Source organism: Sceloporus occidentalis, unplaced genomic scaffold, assembly GCF_023333645.1.
Source record: "Sceloporus occidentalis isolate IW3139 unplaced genomic scaffold, rSceOcc1.0.p SCAF_1, whole genome shotgun sequence".
NCBI lineage: Eukaryota > Metazoa > Chordata > Lepidosauria > Squamata > Phrynosomatidae > Sceloporus > Sceloporus occidentalis.
The window spans coordinates 16,527,650-16,544,537 of record NW_028316981.1 but is presented as its reverse complement, the minus strand read 5'-3'; positions in this window follow the sequence as shown (position 1 = coordinate 16,544,537).

Below are 16,888 nucleotides of genomic sequence, written 5' to 3'. Positions count from 1 at the left end.
TCTCTCCATTGAGAAGACAGAGGGAGGACATTTTATTTGGTCCATGCAGAGGGGGCATCAGTTATAAGGTATCCTGTGGTAGAATTTGAAGATTTAGCCATGTTAGTCTGTAGAATCAGTATGTAGAGAGATCTTGTAGCACCTTTGAGACTAACTGAAAGAAAGAAGTTGGCAGCATGAGCTTTCCTACTTCAGTCTACTTCTTCAGATGCAAAAAGCTTTTGTATCTATGAAAGTCTATGAAAGCCCATGCTGAAAACATCTTTCTTTCGATTAGTCTCAAAGATCCTACAAGATCTCTGTACATAAGGTGTCCTGTCTTCTACATAAGGCAGGAACATCACAGGATCATCTCTTCACGGAAAATCTCATGAACAGTACAATTTAAAAAAAATTACGGTAACAAAATCTACAACTAGCAATTAATTGCACTTTCACAACACTCAAAATTTGATGTCTGAGGCCTCACCTCACCATCTCTAATAATAGGAGATCCATTGTCCTTTCCTGGACAAATCTGTCATCTCCGGTGGCTGCCTCGCTCTCTCTAGTCGGAGGGACCGCTCTGCTTTCTGGAGAAATGGCTTCCTGAATGGTAACAATGGTGTATATGCTATGTGAGATAAACCCTATCACATTCTGTTTTTCAGGACCTACAGGTGCACTTCCTCTTCTTCTCATCCTGACATTAGGCTGCTCCTCCAAACCTGGCCAGATGACCTTATCAACTCCCTCTCCAAAGTCTCCTAGGACAAGTAAGTATCTTTGGATGGGGATTGAAACCAGGTACTTTTTGGATGACATCTCGCTAAATTCCCAAACCATCAAAGTCAGTGGCTAACATGCTAGCTACCCCTGCTTTGTAAAATCTGGTATTTTACCAAAGCTTAGAAAAAAGTCACTTTTTGGAGCATGATCCTCCAACTAGCATGGTGACTGGCTGCTTTCTATCCTCTTCTACAACAACACCACCCCAATATTATTTGCAATGAAATGGGTTTGAAGACATTTCTTCATTGAATTAAATGTCTCAGAATCTCTTTAGCTATTGTGTCCTTTTATAATTTCCTCAAACTGTGAAAGTTTTGGTCCAAAAAAAAAAATAATCTAATCCAAACTATGGATTTATTGGTAAAGACTTCATGTTGCACTCAGAGTGATCTCATTGACACGGGGTCTATCTGCACTACACAGTTATAGCACTCTTATTCCAGTTTAGCTGCTATGGCTGCATCCTGTACAATCCTGGGGATGGTAGTTTGGTGAAGCACTTGAACACCATGGCTGAGGATTCCAAATACCATACACTGCAGATCCCAGGATTCCATAGGATGGAACCATGGCAGTTAAAGTGGAACGATAGTCCTGGCTCGGCCATATAAACCCACTGGGTGACCTTGGGTCACACTCTCCCAAAGGATGGCAATGGCAAAACCCCTCTGAAGAAACTTGCCAAGACATCCCTATGATAGGCTCGTTTTAGGGTCACCATAAGTCAGAAAAGACTTGAAGGCACCCAACAAAAACAACAATACTGCTATAATTGTGAAGTGTGAGTGGGGCCATGGAACCCAACAGTTATCACTGCTGTTATGTTATTTGCTTCCTGTTATATCTCTTATTTCATTTTTGCATTTGAACATGGTGTAGTGGTTTCCACACTGGACTAGGACTCTGGAGACCAGGGTTCGAATCCTTGCTCAGCCACAGAAATCCCCTGGGTGACCTTGAACAAGTCACACTCTCTAGGCCTCAAAGGAAGACAAAGGCAAACACTCACTGAATAAATCTGGCCAAGAAAACCCCATGGTAGGATCACCCTTGGGTCACCATAAGTTGGAAACTACTTGAAAGTACATGACAACAACATTATATTGTTGTGGTTCCTTTTCTTCTGGAGTCCAGGACCCCATGCTAATCCCATAGAGTACAGAACCACACATGGATTTGTGATCATGTTGACTTTTTCTGCTCCAGCTCCTAAAAGGGACCGATATCTTAATTCTCTAGTTCATCCTCCTGTCCTTGCCCATAGGCTCCAAGGGAAAATAGCTGATATAACTGGAGGGAATTAAGAACATGTAATTAGTTTATAAAACCTGCAGGTGGCAAGTCTGAGCAGTTGGGCAGTGCTTCTGTCCTTTTTCATTCTAAAGCAAAAGAAGGCTGTATATCAGCTCCATGTTATTCCACGCCAAGAGAGCATCACCTTGATTAGTACCAAATTCCTGAATGATATCATATGTGGATAGATTTGTGGGTGTGGGTCGGGTGTGTGTGTGCTTTTTCTCTTCCCAATTTACTTTATTGGTTTTTATATATTAAAAAATACTTTTATTCTTGCAAGGAGTTCAACATTAATTAATTTATTTAGAATCATAGAATCGTAGAGTTGGAAGAGACCGCAAGGGCCATCCAGTCCAACCCGCTGCCATGCAGGAAATCACAATCAAAGCATCCCCAACAGATGGCCATCCAGCCTCTGCTTGAAGACCTCCAAGGAGGGAGACTCCACTACACTCCGAGGAAGGAGTGTGTTCCACTGTCGAACAGCCCTTACTATCAGGAAGTTCTTCCTAATGTTGAGGTGGAATCTCTTTTCCTTCAGTTTGCATCCCTTCAAATATTTAAACAGGGCTATCATATCACCTCTTAACCTTTTCTTCTCCAGGCTAATGATCCCCAGCTCCCTAAGTCGTTCCTCGTAGGGCGTGGTTTCCAGACATTTCACCATTTTAGTTACTCTCCTTTGAACACGCTCCAGTTTCTCAATGTCCTTTTTTAATTGTGGTGCCCAGAACTGGACATAATATTCCAGGTGGGGCCTGACCAGAGCAGAATATAGTGGCACTATTACTTCCCTTGATCTAGACACTAGACTTCTATTGATGCAGCCTAAAATCGCATTGGCCTTGTTAGCTGCCGCATCGCATTGTTGACTCATGTTCAACTTACGGTCTACTTGGACTCCTAGATCCCTTTCACACGTAGTTTCATTCAGCCAGGTGTCCTCCATCCTATATCTGTGCTTTTCGTTTTTCCACCCTAAGTGCAGTACCTTACATTTCTCTGTGTTGAATTTCATTTTGTTAGCTATGGCCCAGTTTTCTAGTCTATTCAGGTCATTTTGAATCTTAATCCTGTCCTCTGAGGTATTAGCTTCTCCCCCTAATTTGGTGTCATCTCCAAATTTGATAAGTATGCCCCCAATTTTGAGCAGAGGTTAGATGACCATCTGTGAGGGATGCTTTGATTTGGATTTCCTGCATGGCAGGGGGTTGGACTGGATGACCCTTGCGGTCTCTTCCAACTCTATGATTCTAATTTTGTCCTCCAAGTCATTGATAAAGATGTTGAATAGCACTGGACCCAGGACAGAGCCCTGTGAGACCCCACTGGTCACTTCTCTCCAGGATTTCATTTACTTTTATTTATTAAACTATTTCCATCCTACAGTGGATGATCTCAGGGTGGCATATAATTAGAAATCAATGCAAACATACTGAAACAATTCAAAACAATTCAGTTTCAGTATCCCTTATCCAAAATGCTTGGGCCCAGAAGCATTTTGGAGTTGGGATTTTTTGAGATTTTGGAATGCTCAAGTTGTTGTTGTTAGCTGCCCTTGAGACAGTTCTTTGAGTCATGGCAACCCTGTGGATGAGACATCACCAAGAATCCCTATCCTCCACTGCCTTGCCCAGATCCTGCAAGCCCTTTCCCATATAGCCCCCCCCTGATTGAGACTATGCATCTGGTTTGTGGTCTTTCTCTCTTTCTTCTACCCTCTAGCTTTCCTAGCACTATTGTTTTTTCTAGTGATCAGTGTCTTCTCATGATGTAGCCAACATACGATAGTCTCAACTTGGTCATCTTAGCTTCCAAGGAGAGCCCTGGTCTGATCTGTTGAAGAAACCATTTGTTTGTCTTCTTGGCTGTCCATAGCATCCTACATAATCTTCTCCGGCATCACATTTTGAATGAGTTGATTTTCTTTTTGTCTGCTTCCTTCAATGTCCAGCTCTCGCATTCATACATGGTAATTGGAAATACAATGGCCTGAATGATTTTGACTTTATTTCTCAGTTGTATGTCTTTGCTCTTCAGTATCTTTTCCAGTTCTTTCATAGCTGCCCTTCCCCTTCCCATTCCCAGTCTTCTTATTTCTTGACTGCAGTCTCCATTCTGGTCAATGTTTGATCCTAGATATGAGAGTTCTTTAACTATTTCAATTTCCTAGTTGTCTAGATTGAATTTGTGTATTTTTTTCCCTGTGGTCATTATTTTTGTTTTCTTTATGTTCAGCATCAGACCTGCCTTTGCACTTTCATGTTTGACCTTTTAGTTCCTGAATGTTTTCTGCTAATATGATGGTGTTGCCTGCATATCTTAGGTTGTTCTCCTCCTATCTTCACTTCTCCTTTTTCTGATTCTAATTCTGCCTTTTTATGATGTTTTCAGCATAGTGCATACCTGTACTGTGTTTGTGAGGCTGGAGAGAGATGGAAAGATCTGTGGAATGGCAGGAGGGGTAGATTCATGCTGCGTGCTATGCTTAGATTGCCATCATTTCACAGATTCTGTCTTTCTCTAGCCTTACATCCTTCTGCTGCCAGCCACCTCCAACACATCTGAAGGGTGATGGATTGAGAAAGGCTGCTCTAACCGCTACTCCACACAGATTTGCCTTATCAGTGTGTGACCTCTGTTGCCATCTCTGATATCAAATTAAAATGTTTCCACTGTGAGTGAAAGGGGAAAATGCCTAGCAGCCGCAGAGCAATAGACAAGACAGGTTGCATTTTCTAGGATTGCCACATATTGTTCAGTGTTGTTGGAATCTTAGAAAATCTCTGATTACAGGACAGAAACAAATCCTCGATTTCAAAACCAGGAGATGCGATATCTGCATCATGGTGTGCTTCCTGGTAAGGTAGGAAGAAAAAGTCATGACACACTCTTAAACAGAGCAGAGACACTGTCCACCATCTACAGTGGTGTTGCTGATGTCTATGGGAATCAGTGGGAACCAGGATGAGGCCACTAAAGGAAAGGGCAAGGCTTTCCCAGAGGCAGCGCCAAAGTATATACTCATGTATAAGTCCAGAAATTTTAGTCAAAAAATTGACCCAGAAAACCAGAGTCAGCTTATTCACAGGTCAGTATAAGTACTGTGCTTTAATTCTTATTTAAAAAAGGAACCATCCCCTGGTGAAAGGGAAGAGTGTATGTAATCTGTCCTGGAAGCATTGGCCCACCTCTAATTTCTTATCCATCCAGCCTTCAGGGTGAGCACACAGTTATGCCTAGTGGAATTTTATAAGTACTTTGAACCTTTATTACATGTCCATAGTTTTGCCCTCGACTTATCTACGAGTCACATAAGATCTGTATTTTTGGCCCCTAAAGTTGCCCTCGACTTATACATGAGGTCAGCTTATAGTCAATGTATATAGTAGTTTGCTACACAACATCCACTAGTGATTGGCAGCTTTTAAGTCAGTGAGGCTTTGAATCCACTTTGGAACTTAGTCTGAAATTTAAAGGAGCTGGACTGAATTAGGGGTAAGAGCACTTTAGATAACCCCTTTAAAGTTTAGACTAAAATCCAGAGCAGATTCACTGTCTCACTAACATGAAAGCCACTATAGTCATCCCTCCATATTCATGAATTCTTTATTCATAGATATCCATAAATTCAACCATTCATGGCTTGAAAATATTTTTTAAAATATGTAAATTTATATATTCAAACTTTGATTTTGCCATTTTCTATAAGGGATACCATTTTTCAGTGGGTTTTTCGGGCTATGGGGCTGTTCTCTGAAAATGCTAGCCACAGATGTTGGTGAAACGTCAGGAATAAACTCTTCCAGAACACGGCCACATAGCCCGAAAACCCCACAAAAAACTATGGATGCCAACCATGAAAGCCTTCACCTTCATCTTGGATAGCATTTTACTACGTCATTGTATTTAATGGGACTTGAGCATCCACAGATTTTGGTATCCATGGGGGCTCCTGGAACTAAACCCAAGTGGACACCAAGGGGCCCACTGTATTACCAACATCCTCTATTAAGAGCACTCTGAAATCCCTTTGTCCCTTGGGAAGGTTGTTGGAGCAATAGGAAAGTCATGATCCATCCGCCCAAACTTCAGGACCATTGCTGTTCCTCTAAAGCAGGGAAGGACAACTGTGGAAGGCTAGGGGGCCACATTAATCCCTTGGTGGACCTTAGAGGCTGCACACCACACCCACTCCCCCCCCCCAAAAAAAAAACCCAAACCCAAACCTTTCTCTCTTTTTCCCCCTCCCAAATACCTCATGGGGACATGTTTCTGGGCCTACCTGGGCCACTATTGGCCCAGCATAAGTCACTGTCTATTCAGATCCTATTTCAAAATAGATTTTTCCTGGCCTAAATGGGCCCATGGGGCCAAAACGTGGTGGAAATGCTCCTCATGCCCCTTTGAGGATATTTTGGGGTAAAAATATTTTGGAAAAATTTGCAAACATTTTGTTTGACTCCTGGAGTTTTCAGAGGGACTCCAAATGCAAAGAGATCTGCAAGACCATCTTCTCCCATATAAACATGTCAGAAATATGTGATCTGCAGAGCAGAGCCAATACCTAAGTTAAGCTGCATGTAACAAGCACACGTAATAGGACTTTTTCTGTAGTAATGCCGCAACTGTGGACTTCCCAACCCAAGCTAGTTAGGGTGGCTTCATTGCTTTTAAGCTTCCAGCGGGCAGCCAAAACTGCACTGTTCCACATAGCATTCAGTATTTGAAATTATTATTTTAACTGGGAGAATTCAAAGATATAGCCATGTTAGTCTGTAGAATCAGTATGTAGAGAGATCTTGTAGCACCTTTGAGACTAACTGAAAGAAAGAAATGGGCAGCATGAGCTTTCCTGGACTTCAGAGTAAGCAGATTGAAGGCTAGGAAAGCTCATGCTGCCAATTTCTTTCAATTAATCTCAAAGGTGCTACAAGATATTTTATTTTAACTGTTTCAAAACTGGATTCCAGGATTATTTTACACTACTTTTAGGAGTTTTCCAAAGAGCAAGCTTGTTTTCTGCTGCTCCAGAAACTAGGACACTGAGCATTGGATTTAAACTACGGGAATAGAGATTCCACCTCAACTTTAGGAAGAACATCCTGATGGCAAGAGCTCTTTGACAATGGAATACTCTTCATTGAAGTGTGGTGGAGTCTCCTTTTGGAGGCTTTTAAATAGAGGCTGGATGGTTGGGAGTGCTTTGATTGTGAGTTCCTGCATGGCAGAATGGGGTTGGACTGGATGGCCCTTGAGATCTTTCCCAGCTTTATGATTCTATGATTCTAGTATTTTAATGTGTTTTTTATTTTTTTTTTAATCTTTGTATTATTTTAATTAGTTTTTATTTGTTCATCTCCTTGGGAGCCTTTGCGGGCTGGGAGGAGATATTTTAAATACATAATAAAATAAGTAAGTTTACTATGTACTTGGTTCTCATATCCTTAATTAGTATGCAAACTGAAACATGACACATTTTTCAGTTTTTGTCTTTCTGTGAATTTTGCAATACAGTTTTTCCACCAAAAATATTCCTGTCTTATGGTTTCTTTCCATAGGATATGTCACGGCAGCTCCTGGTGGAAATGGGTTGCATTCTCCCCTTACAGTTCAGGATCTCCCCTCGGCCTCTAGCAGTCCTGAACAAGAGACCAGCCCAAAAGATCTACCGACTTTCCCACCTACAGCTTTAACCAGAGGTACATCTTGGTTGTGTCAAACTGCAATCTGTAACACCAGCATTGCCCTAAATGCTCTAAAAGGCCCAAGGTCTCCCCTCTGATCTTGGAAGCTAAGGTATACCTGTTGGAGGCTGAGCAGGGTCAGCCTTGGTTAATCCTTGTATGGTAGGCTGTCAATGAATACCAGGTGCTGTGGGCTATATATCAGAGGAAGGAACTGGCAAAACCACCACTTAAGAAAACCCTATGAAATTAACAGGATCACCATAAGTCAACAGGTAACTTGAAGGCACATACACACAACAACAACAATACCAGTGCAGAAAATCATTGTTCATCTAGCCCAGTGATGGCGAACCTATGGCACGTGTGCCAGAGGTGGCACTCTGAGCCCTCTCTGTGGGCACACATGCTGTAGCCCTAGCACAGTTTGCCAGAGTTTCTTACTAGAAAGCCAGAGGGACGTGGCACTTTGCAATAAATAAGTGGGGTCTGGGTTGCAGTTTGGGCACTCGGTCTGTAAAAGTTCGCCATCACTGCTCTAGCCCTTGCTATCTTCCCAATGTTGATGTTGCTTACAAAAACCTTCCAGCTAAACAGAGCACGAGGAAGGAAAATGAAGGCTGGGCAGGCAGTCGTAAAAAGATTTTATAAGAGCAATAGCACTTACATTTCTATATTGCTTTATAGTACTAAACAGTCTCTAAGTAGTTTACAGTGTGTTAGCAATTGTCTTCAACAAACTGGGTACTCAGTTTACTGACCTATGAAAGGATGGAAGGCTGAGTCAACCTGGAGGCCTGCGGCATTGAACTCACAATGTTGTGGCTGCAGTATGGCATTTAACCACTGTGTCCTCAGGGCTCCCTGGTAAAAAGGAGCTTCTTTCTCAGAGGCTTTGTTAATGGAGGTGTGCCTATAATTATTTCTTTGAAGTTAATGGCAAACCCCTTCTGAAGAAACTTGCCAAGAATACCCTGTGATAGGTTTGCTTTTACGGCCTCCATAAGTCCTGGAAATGACTTGAAGGCACACAGCAACAACAGCAACAACAACAACAACAACAGCAACAACAACAACAACCACTTTTCTAAGTTCGGTTTCAAAGACTGAGAAAAGAAGACTAGGGAGATTATCACACATGAAAAAGGATGGAGGTGAAGCGGATCACTCCCATCCTTATCATGTGAAGATTATCAGAAGATGTCACGGTTATCCCATCATTATCTCACCAATGAAGTGGAATTGTCGAATGACTTTTTATTATTATTTATTAAGCTTTATTTTTATAGCGCTGTAAATTTACTCAGCACTGTACATACAATCATTTTAATAAGACGGTTCCCTGCCCTCAGGCTTACAATCTAAAAAGACATGACACAAAAGGAGTAGGGAATGGTGGTGGGAAAGGGGATCAAGTCCTGGAGTTCATCTCTCCCTCTGAGACCTGGACCAAGGCAGATCGACTGGAGGGAGGGCTCTGTTTCTTAAGGGTAGGCCCGATGGCATCAGGCCTGCCATTTCACTCCCTCCAGGCTGGATGGCTTGCATTTCTCTCCCTCTGGCTGATGGTGGATGGAGGGGGGGGGGGGGTGCTCTTCTTTCAGGCAAGGCCTGATGGAACTTTTCATTAATGGAAGTTTCTGTTAATGAAAAGTGATGGGACAATTCCATGTCATTGATGGGATAATAACGAGATAACCGTGACGTGTGTTATAAGCTTGGTGTAATTGCGTGATAAGGACTGGCTAAGGATGGGAGCGATCCACTTCACTCCCATTCTTTTTCACGTATGATAATCTCCTAGGTCTGGAGAGGTGACTATATAAGGAATAAAAGGGATGAGGGTAAGAATGCCCCTAATAGCTCTTCTTTCTTCTCTCTCTTTTAGTGCCACCTACAAGGGACCAAATCCCCACAGTCATCCAGGAGAATTCCACCTGGTTTGAAGCTCTTGCTGCTTGCAAGGCCCGAGGTCAGATTCTGGCAAGGAGAGTCGTGCTCCAACAGGGCTTGAAAGTTTGGTTGGGTTTGCATCGCCATGGGCTATGGGGCTATTGGGTTTGGGTTGACGGGAGCCCTGTGCCAGAGGAGCCTCAGAGCTGGGGAGAAGGGGAACCAAATGATCCCATATGGGGAAACTGCGGGGCAGGAGTAGGCACTGGGGACGGAGTGATATGGGAAGATGAATGTTGTGAGACAAAGCTATATTATGTGTGTGAATAGAGCTGCCCAGGACCAGGGTGACCAGACGTCCTCCTTTTCCAAGACTTGTCCTACATTGCCACCTTCTGTCCAGGAGGAATTCCAAAATGTCATCCATTTTGAACACAACTAAGAAGCCCATTGAGTAACATCATAGTTGAGTGACACCAGGAGCCCTGGTGGCGCAGTGGTTAAATGCCTGTACTGCAGCCACTCACTCAAAACCATAAGGTTGTGAGTTCAATACCAGCAACAGGGCTCAAGCTTGACTCAGGCTTGCATCCTTCTGAGGTCGCTAAAATGAGTACCCAGATTGTTGAGGGCAAATTAGCTTACAGTTGTAAACTGCTTAGACACTGTTAGTTCAGCATTAAGCTGTTTTTTGTTTGTTTGTTTGTTTTTATTTCCCTTTGGAGAAATGTGTCTACTTGGCAATGGGCTGCTTGAGGACACCATATAAATATTGAAAGGGTTTTCCCCTTAATTTCAACGCAGTGGATCAATGAAAGGAATCATTTAAATGTAGACTCAGTCAAGGATTCATTGATGGTAAAGTACAATTTTAAGCATATGTCTCGCTCAGAATTCTATATGTATACTGCAAGCCAATGAGGCATATTAACAATGGTAAGTTCATCAGAAAAATAGGGCTGCGCATATAATACAATACAGTATATGTGACAGCGCTGTAGATACACTATATAGAATGAATTTATATTTATATTCGTGTTTTAGCTTGTATTTTGTAACACCCTACATTTTTCTTGAATGTCCTACATTTTGTAGTGCCCTGTCCTCCATTGTGGTTATGACATCTGGTCACTCTACCCAGGAAAGAGTGAAAACTTGGAAGAGGGGGAGCTTTTAGGGACTATGGCTCCCAGAATCCACCAACCAGCATGGCTACTGATGTCTGTGTTGGCTGTTTTAGCAGCTGCGGTCCCCTAAAGGTAAAACTTTCCCAAGCTCTCCACAAACTAAGCATGATACTACTTATGTGATGCAGTTAAGTTCCCATGTTGTTAAAAACTGTAAATATAGGTTGAGTCTCCCTTATTCAAAATACTTGGGACTAGAAGTGTTTCGGATATCAGAGTTTTTTGAATTTTTTAATATTTGCATAAGAGAGCTAGCATGGCACAGCAATTTGAGTGTTAGACTATGACACTGGAGACCAAGGTTCGATTCCTGCTAGGACATGAAACTGACTGAATGATCTTGGAAAAGTCACACATTCTCATTTTCAGAGGATGGCAATGGCAAACCCCTTCTGAAGAAATTTACTAAGAGACTTGCCAGGAAAACCCCATGATAGACCTGTCTTAGGGTCACCACATCAGAATCTACTTGAAGGCACACACCACCCCACACCATATATCTAATGAGATATCTTGGATATGGGAACCAAATCTAAACATAAAATTCATTTATGTTTCTTATATACCTTATACACATAACCTCAACTTTCTTTAATTTTATGCACAATATTTTTAAATAAAGTTGTGCATGAAGTTTGTGTACATTGAACCATCCGAAAGCAAAGATGTCACTAACTCAGCCATCCATGTGGACACTTTTGGATGTGGGAATATTTGGATTTCAGAATTTCATATAAGGGAGACTCAGCATATAGCAGCCATTCAGACTAGCATCAGAATCACAGGAGTTTAATCTTTCCCTTGCTAATGTTCCAACAAAATTCTAGTCTCCTACAGCCATACAGTTCCCCAAATTACCCAAGCCAGCAGGGTGAGTGTGCCCATTTTTTTTTAAATTACAAAAAGCAAACCATTGATTTATTCACGATTTTATATAAGGGAGGACATTTTACTATGCATTGTAATGAGACTTCAGCATCCATGGATTTTGAGGCCCAACGTATATATGTTAACTTGTGCATACAAATTAGCATGTGGAGATACTGTGCAAATTTGTACCCTCTCTTGCTTTGTTTTAATCATGCATTTTCTCTTTTGAGACAATTCTCACCCTCTTCTCAGTCAGGAGAGGTGGTGTCTTCTATGTTAGTGGGACGCTGAGTCTGCTCTGGGTTTTAGCTTGCTGCTGTCCAGGATGCCGAATCCCCCCCCCCCCCCCCAAATAGGATAAGAACCTTGGATAGCAACTATAGGACCATAGCACTAGTCTCCCCCACAAGCAAAATTATGCTCAGAATTCTGCAACACAGACTCCAACCATACATGGAGAGAGAAATCCCAGAAGTCCAAGCAGGTTTCAGGAAAGAGGCACCAGGGACCCCACTGCAAACATACAAGGGGTAATGGAGTCTACCAAGGAATTTTAAAAAAGACAGCATGTGCTTTAGAGACTATAGCAAAGCCTTTGACTGCACAAATCATGGAAGGCTATGGAACACCTTTAGGAACAAGAGAGTGCCAATGCATCTGATAGTCCTGATGAGAGGAAGGCCAATACTAGATTGATGAACTCTATTAGGGAGGCTGCTGGTATAAGCTTGTAGGAAATAAGCAGAGCAATGGAGGACAGGAGGTCTTGGAGGTGTATCATCCACAGGGTTGCCATGGGCTGAAATCCACTCAAGGGTAGTTAACAACAACAAATAGGCCCTTTAAAACAGATTCACATCTCCACTGACCACCTGATACCACCCTCAGCTTCTATTTATGTTACAAGAGAAGTCTTACATGTTGCTAAAGGTCTGATGCAAACCATACTCAGAGTGAGGTAGAGTTGGGGAATTTTTGAAAGGCTTTGCTAGAGTTCCTTCCTTACTGTAATTCCACCCTTACTAACATTCTTTCCTTCCCTGAATGTTACTTTTGGGATTGGATAGTACTTTGCCCCAGGTTTACTAGGAAATTTACCCGGCTTCGTAATATGGTTTGGATGAAGAAAAAAATTGACTGGGAATATCTTCAGTCCTCAAAATTTGCATCATGTTAGTCTCTATGCAAAACAAGAGAGAGAAAAATAATAATCCCAAAGTTTGTTGATCTGCAGGAGTATTTCTATGAGTAGAAAACATATTGAAGCTGAATCCAGATAAAGTGGAGGTACTTACAGTAGCGGCACCGAACCCAGGTATTGGGATACAACCTCCAGTCCTAGATGGGGTCACACTCTCCTCAAAGGACTGTGTTTGCAGTCCGGGGGTACTTCTTGATCCATCACTTCAGATGACAAATCAGGTAAATGTGACAGTCAGGAGTGCCTGTTATCAGCTCCTGCTGATATGCTAGCTGTGCACTTTCCTGGAAGTCAGGGACCTTGAAACTGTGGTGCATGCGCTGGTAACCTCACGACTCAGTTTCTGCAATGCACTCTACATGGGGCTACCTTTGTGCTTAGTTCGGAAACTTCAATTAGTACAGAACATGGCAGCCAGGCTAGTCTCAGGTAAAACTAGAAAAGACCATATAACACCGATCTTAAGATCATTTCACTGGCTGCCTATTAGTTTCCGGATTCAGTACAAGGTGTTGCTTATTACCTTTAAAGCCCTAAATGGCTTGGGTCTAACCTATCTTTGGAACCACCTCCTTCTGTACAGTCTACTCCGCACACTCAGGTCCTCTGGGAAGAATTTGTTGCAACCTATAAAAACTAGATTATCTGCAACTGCCCAGAGGACCTTTTTGGCAACTGCTCCCAGATTATGGAATGGCCTGCTGGATGAGCTCCATCACATTATCACTTTAAACAGCTTTAAAAGAAGCAGTTACGACAGAGCTCTTCTGGCAGGCCTTTTCTGACTGGACAATTGGCCACCGAAAAAGTAGAACCTGTTATACCCCTGACGTCTACCACAGCCATTTTTTAATTTGTTGTTATTTTAAAGTACAGTATCTTTTAAATCATGAACTGCTTAATTGTATTTGTAATTACGGGATTATATGTTTTAATGTGTAAGCCGCCCCGGTTGTGGTCCACAGAGAGGTGAGATGCAAATAAATTTTATTATTATTATTAAAGAGGTGCAGACTGCACCTGGTGACAGAGGGAGGTCTGACTTTTGGTGTGGCGTGTGCCCAGGGGGACCAGATGTCATCATCACCAAGGAGGACAAGGCACTGCAAAATGTAGGGCATTCAAGAAAAATGTAGGATATTACAAAATAAAAGCTAAAAACATGAATATAAATATAAATTCATTTCATATGGTTTATTTACAGCTATATTACAGTCGGCCCTTCTTATACACAGATTTTTTATACATGGATTCAACTATCCATGGTATGAAAATGTTAAAAAAAAAGTATAAATTTCAAATATCAAACCTTGATTTTCAATTTTTTTTATAAGGGACACCATTTTGCTATGTCATTATATTTAATGGGACTTGAGCATCCACTGATTTTTTATACAGGGGGATCTTGGAACCAAACCCCAACGCATAACAAGGGTCCACTGTACATATATTGGACTCCCCCGTGTAAGGGGGAAAACCCGTATGCTCACAGCGCACCCCATTACTTCTTCCGGGGTGTGTGAGGGTTTTTTTTGGTGCGGCTTCAAGCATATACTGGAAGCAGCATAAGGCACGCCCATGTATGATGTGGATGCACTGTATTTTATTATGTAAGGGATGCAGTGGCTTAAGATGCCAGTTCTGATGATCGGAAGATCAGAAAGTTGGCAGTTCAAGTCCAGGGTGCTGCGTGGTGGGGTGAGCTCATGTCACTAGTTCCAGCTTCTGCCAACCCAGCAGTTTGAAAGCATGCAAATGCAAGTAGATAAATAGGTACCACTTCAGTGAGAAGGTAACAGCATTCAGTGCAGTCATGCTGGCCACATGACCACCAGAGCAGCCCTCGGACAATGCTGGCTCTTTGGCTTAGAAACCGAGATGAGCACTGCCCCTTACAGCCGTTTACGACTAATTATTCATGTCAAGGAACTATCTTTACCTTTTATTTTATTATGTACTAACTCTATTTATCTGATGAATTTATCTTTAATGCCTGATTGGTTTGCAATATACTTCTGGGACTCTGAGCAAGACAAATTCTTAAAACTGTACTTTCCTAACAACAAACCCTGGGCTGAATCTACATGCAGTCCTGTTCCCCCCTTTGCAACAAGTAGACACATTTCTCAAAGAGGAACAGCAAATGTGGTGTTTCTTAGTCATGCTCAAAACTGAGGACATTTTGGAATGCCTCATGGGCAGAAGGTTGAAATGTAAGACATGTCTTGGAAAAGGAGGATGTCTGGTCACCTTGAGTGTGCCGACATGCCATTCCGCAGGTAGACCAGGTCTCCCAGAGACTGAAGGTCCTGGGAAGGGCATGGTCCACTCATCTGGAGGCAGCAAGAAGACTGGCTGGATGCTGTCAGCACACCACAGCACACTTCTGGTGGTTTCTCCTGTTGCCAGATGGCTCATGGACAACTTTGAGACATGCACACAAAGTGGGTAGACTAGAACAACTGGAGACATGGATAGTTCCTTCAGATGCCCTTGTCCACCAGTCATCAGTGGCAAGACTGGAGCCTTTTTTCCCCCATAGCAGTCCAATCTACTCCTGAGGGACCATTCGTCTGGCAGCCCTGAGCATGGGAATGACAGCACGAGTTACTGCCCTGAGATGACATCAACTCTCATGACAGCACTGGGTGGCTGGGCAGCTTCAGATGTTCTTGGAGGAAACAGATTATCTGAACCCATTTCAGTCTAGCATCAGGCTAGGGTACAGTACTGAGACAGCTTTGATTGCTCTAGTTTACAATCTACTTTAGGGGAAAGACAGTGGGAGATGTATTACCCAGTTGAGTGTCCTAGATCTCTGAACAGCTTTTGAGACAATTAATCATGGTATCCTCCTGGACCATCTGGCATTTGGGAGTAGGAGACACTGTGTAACAGTGGTTCTGATCCTATCTTCAAGATCAATTTTGGGCAGTGGCATTGCAGCGCTCCTTTTCATCCCTGGCTGTTGGACACCACAGCATTCAGTCTTGTCTCCCATCAACATCTATATGAAGCCACTGGAGGAGGTCATTGGGAGAGTTGGGGTTGCGTGTCATTGCTATGCTGGTGACACTCAGGTTTACAAGGAAATTAACTTGGCTTCGTCTCCTTGTCATAGAAGTTGGCTGGGACTGTGGAGGTGCTGGAGAAGTGTCTGGGTGCTGTAATTGGCTGGATGAGGTTGAATAAACTGAAGTTGAATCCTGGTATGATGGAGGTTCTGTGACAGTTCTTGGGTCTGGGACTGGGTAGGCTACCTGTCCTGGATGGAGTTGCACTTCCTCTGAAGGAGCAGTTTGGCTGCCTCGGACTACTCTGAGATGATTCATCTTTGACCCCGGAGGCCCAGATAGACTCCATGGCTCAGAGCGCTTGTGGCCAGCTTTGACTGTTCTGTTAGCTGTGGCCTTTCCTGAACAGGGAAAACCTACCCACAATAGTCCATGTACTGCTGATTTCCCAGTTAGACTGCTGCAATGCCCTTGAAGAAAACCTGGAAACTGCAGACAGCAGAAAATGTCACAGCTGGATTGCTGACAAAACACCATTCAGAAACCATGTTAGCATCAGTTCTGTATGAACTGCACTGGCTGCCAATATGTTCCCAGTGTGAATTCAAGGTGCTGATGGTAACGTTAATACATGAGATAGCACCTCTCTTTATATATGTCTTCCCAAGAATTGAGGTCTATTGGAGGTGTCCCATCAGTAGAGGAAGATTTGTGGGAAGACATGGGAGAGGGCCGGCATCCCAGTTGTTGAATGCCTTCTCTTTGGAGCCCAATTGGCTCCAATGTTGGCATTATTTTGGCATCAAGTCAAGAATTAACTTTTTTTTGTTAAAGCCTTCAGGTTTAATTGCTTTTAGACCACATGTGTTATGGATGGCACTATTTTAAATGGTTTTATTCAGTTTTACACAGTCTGTTTGTTAACTGGTGTATGATTTAATAATATATAGTTTTTTGTGGGTTTTTTGG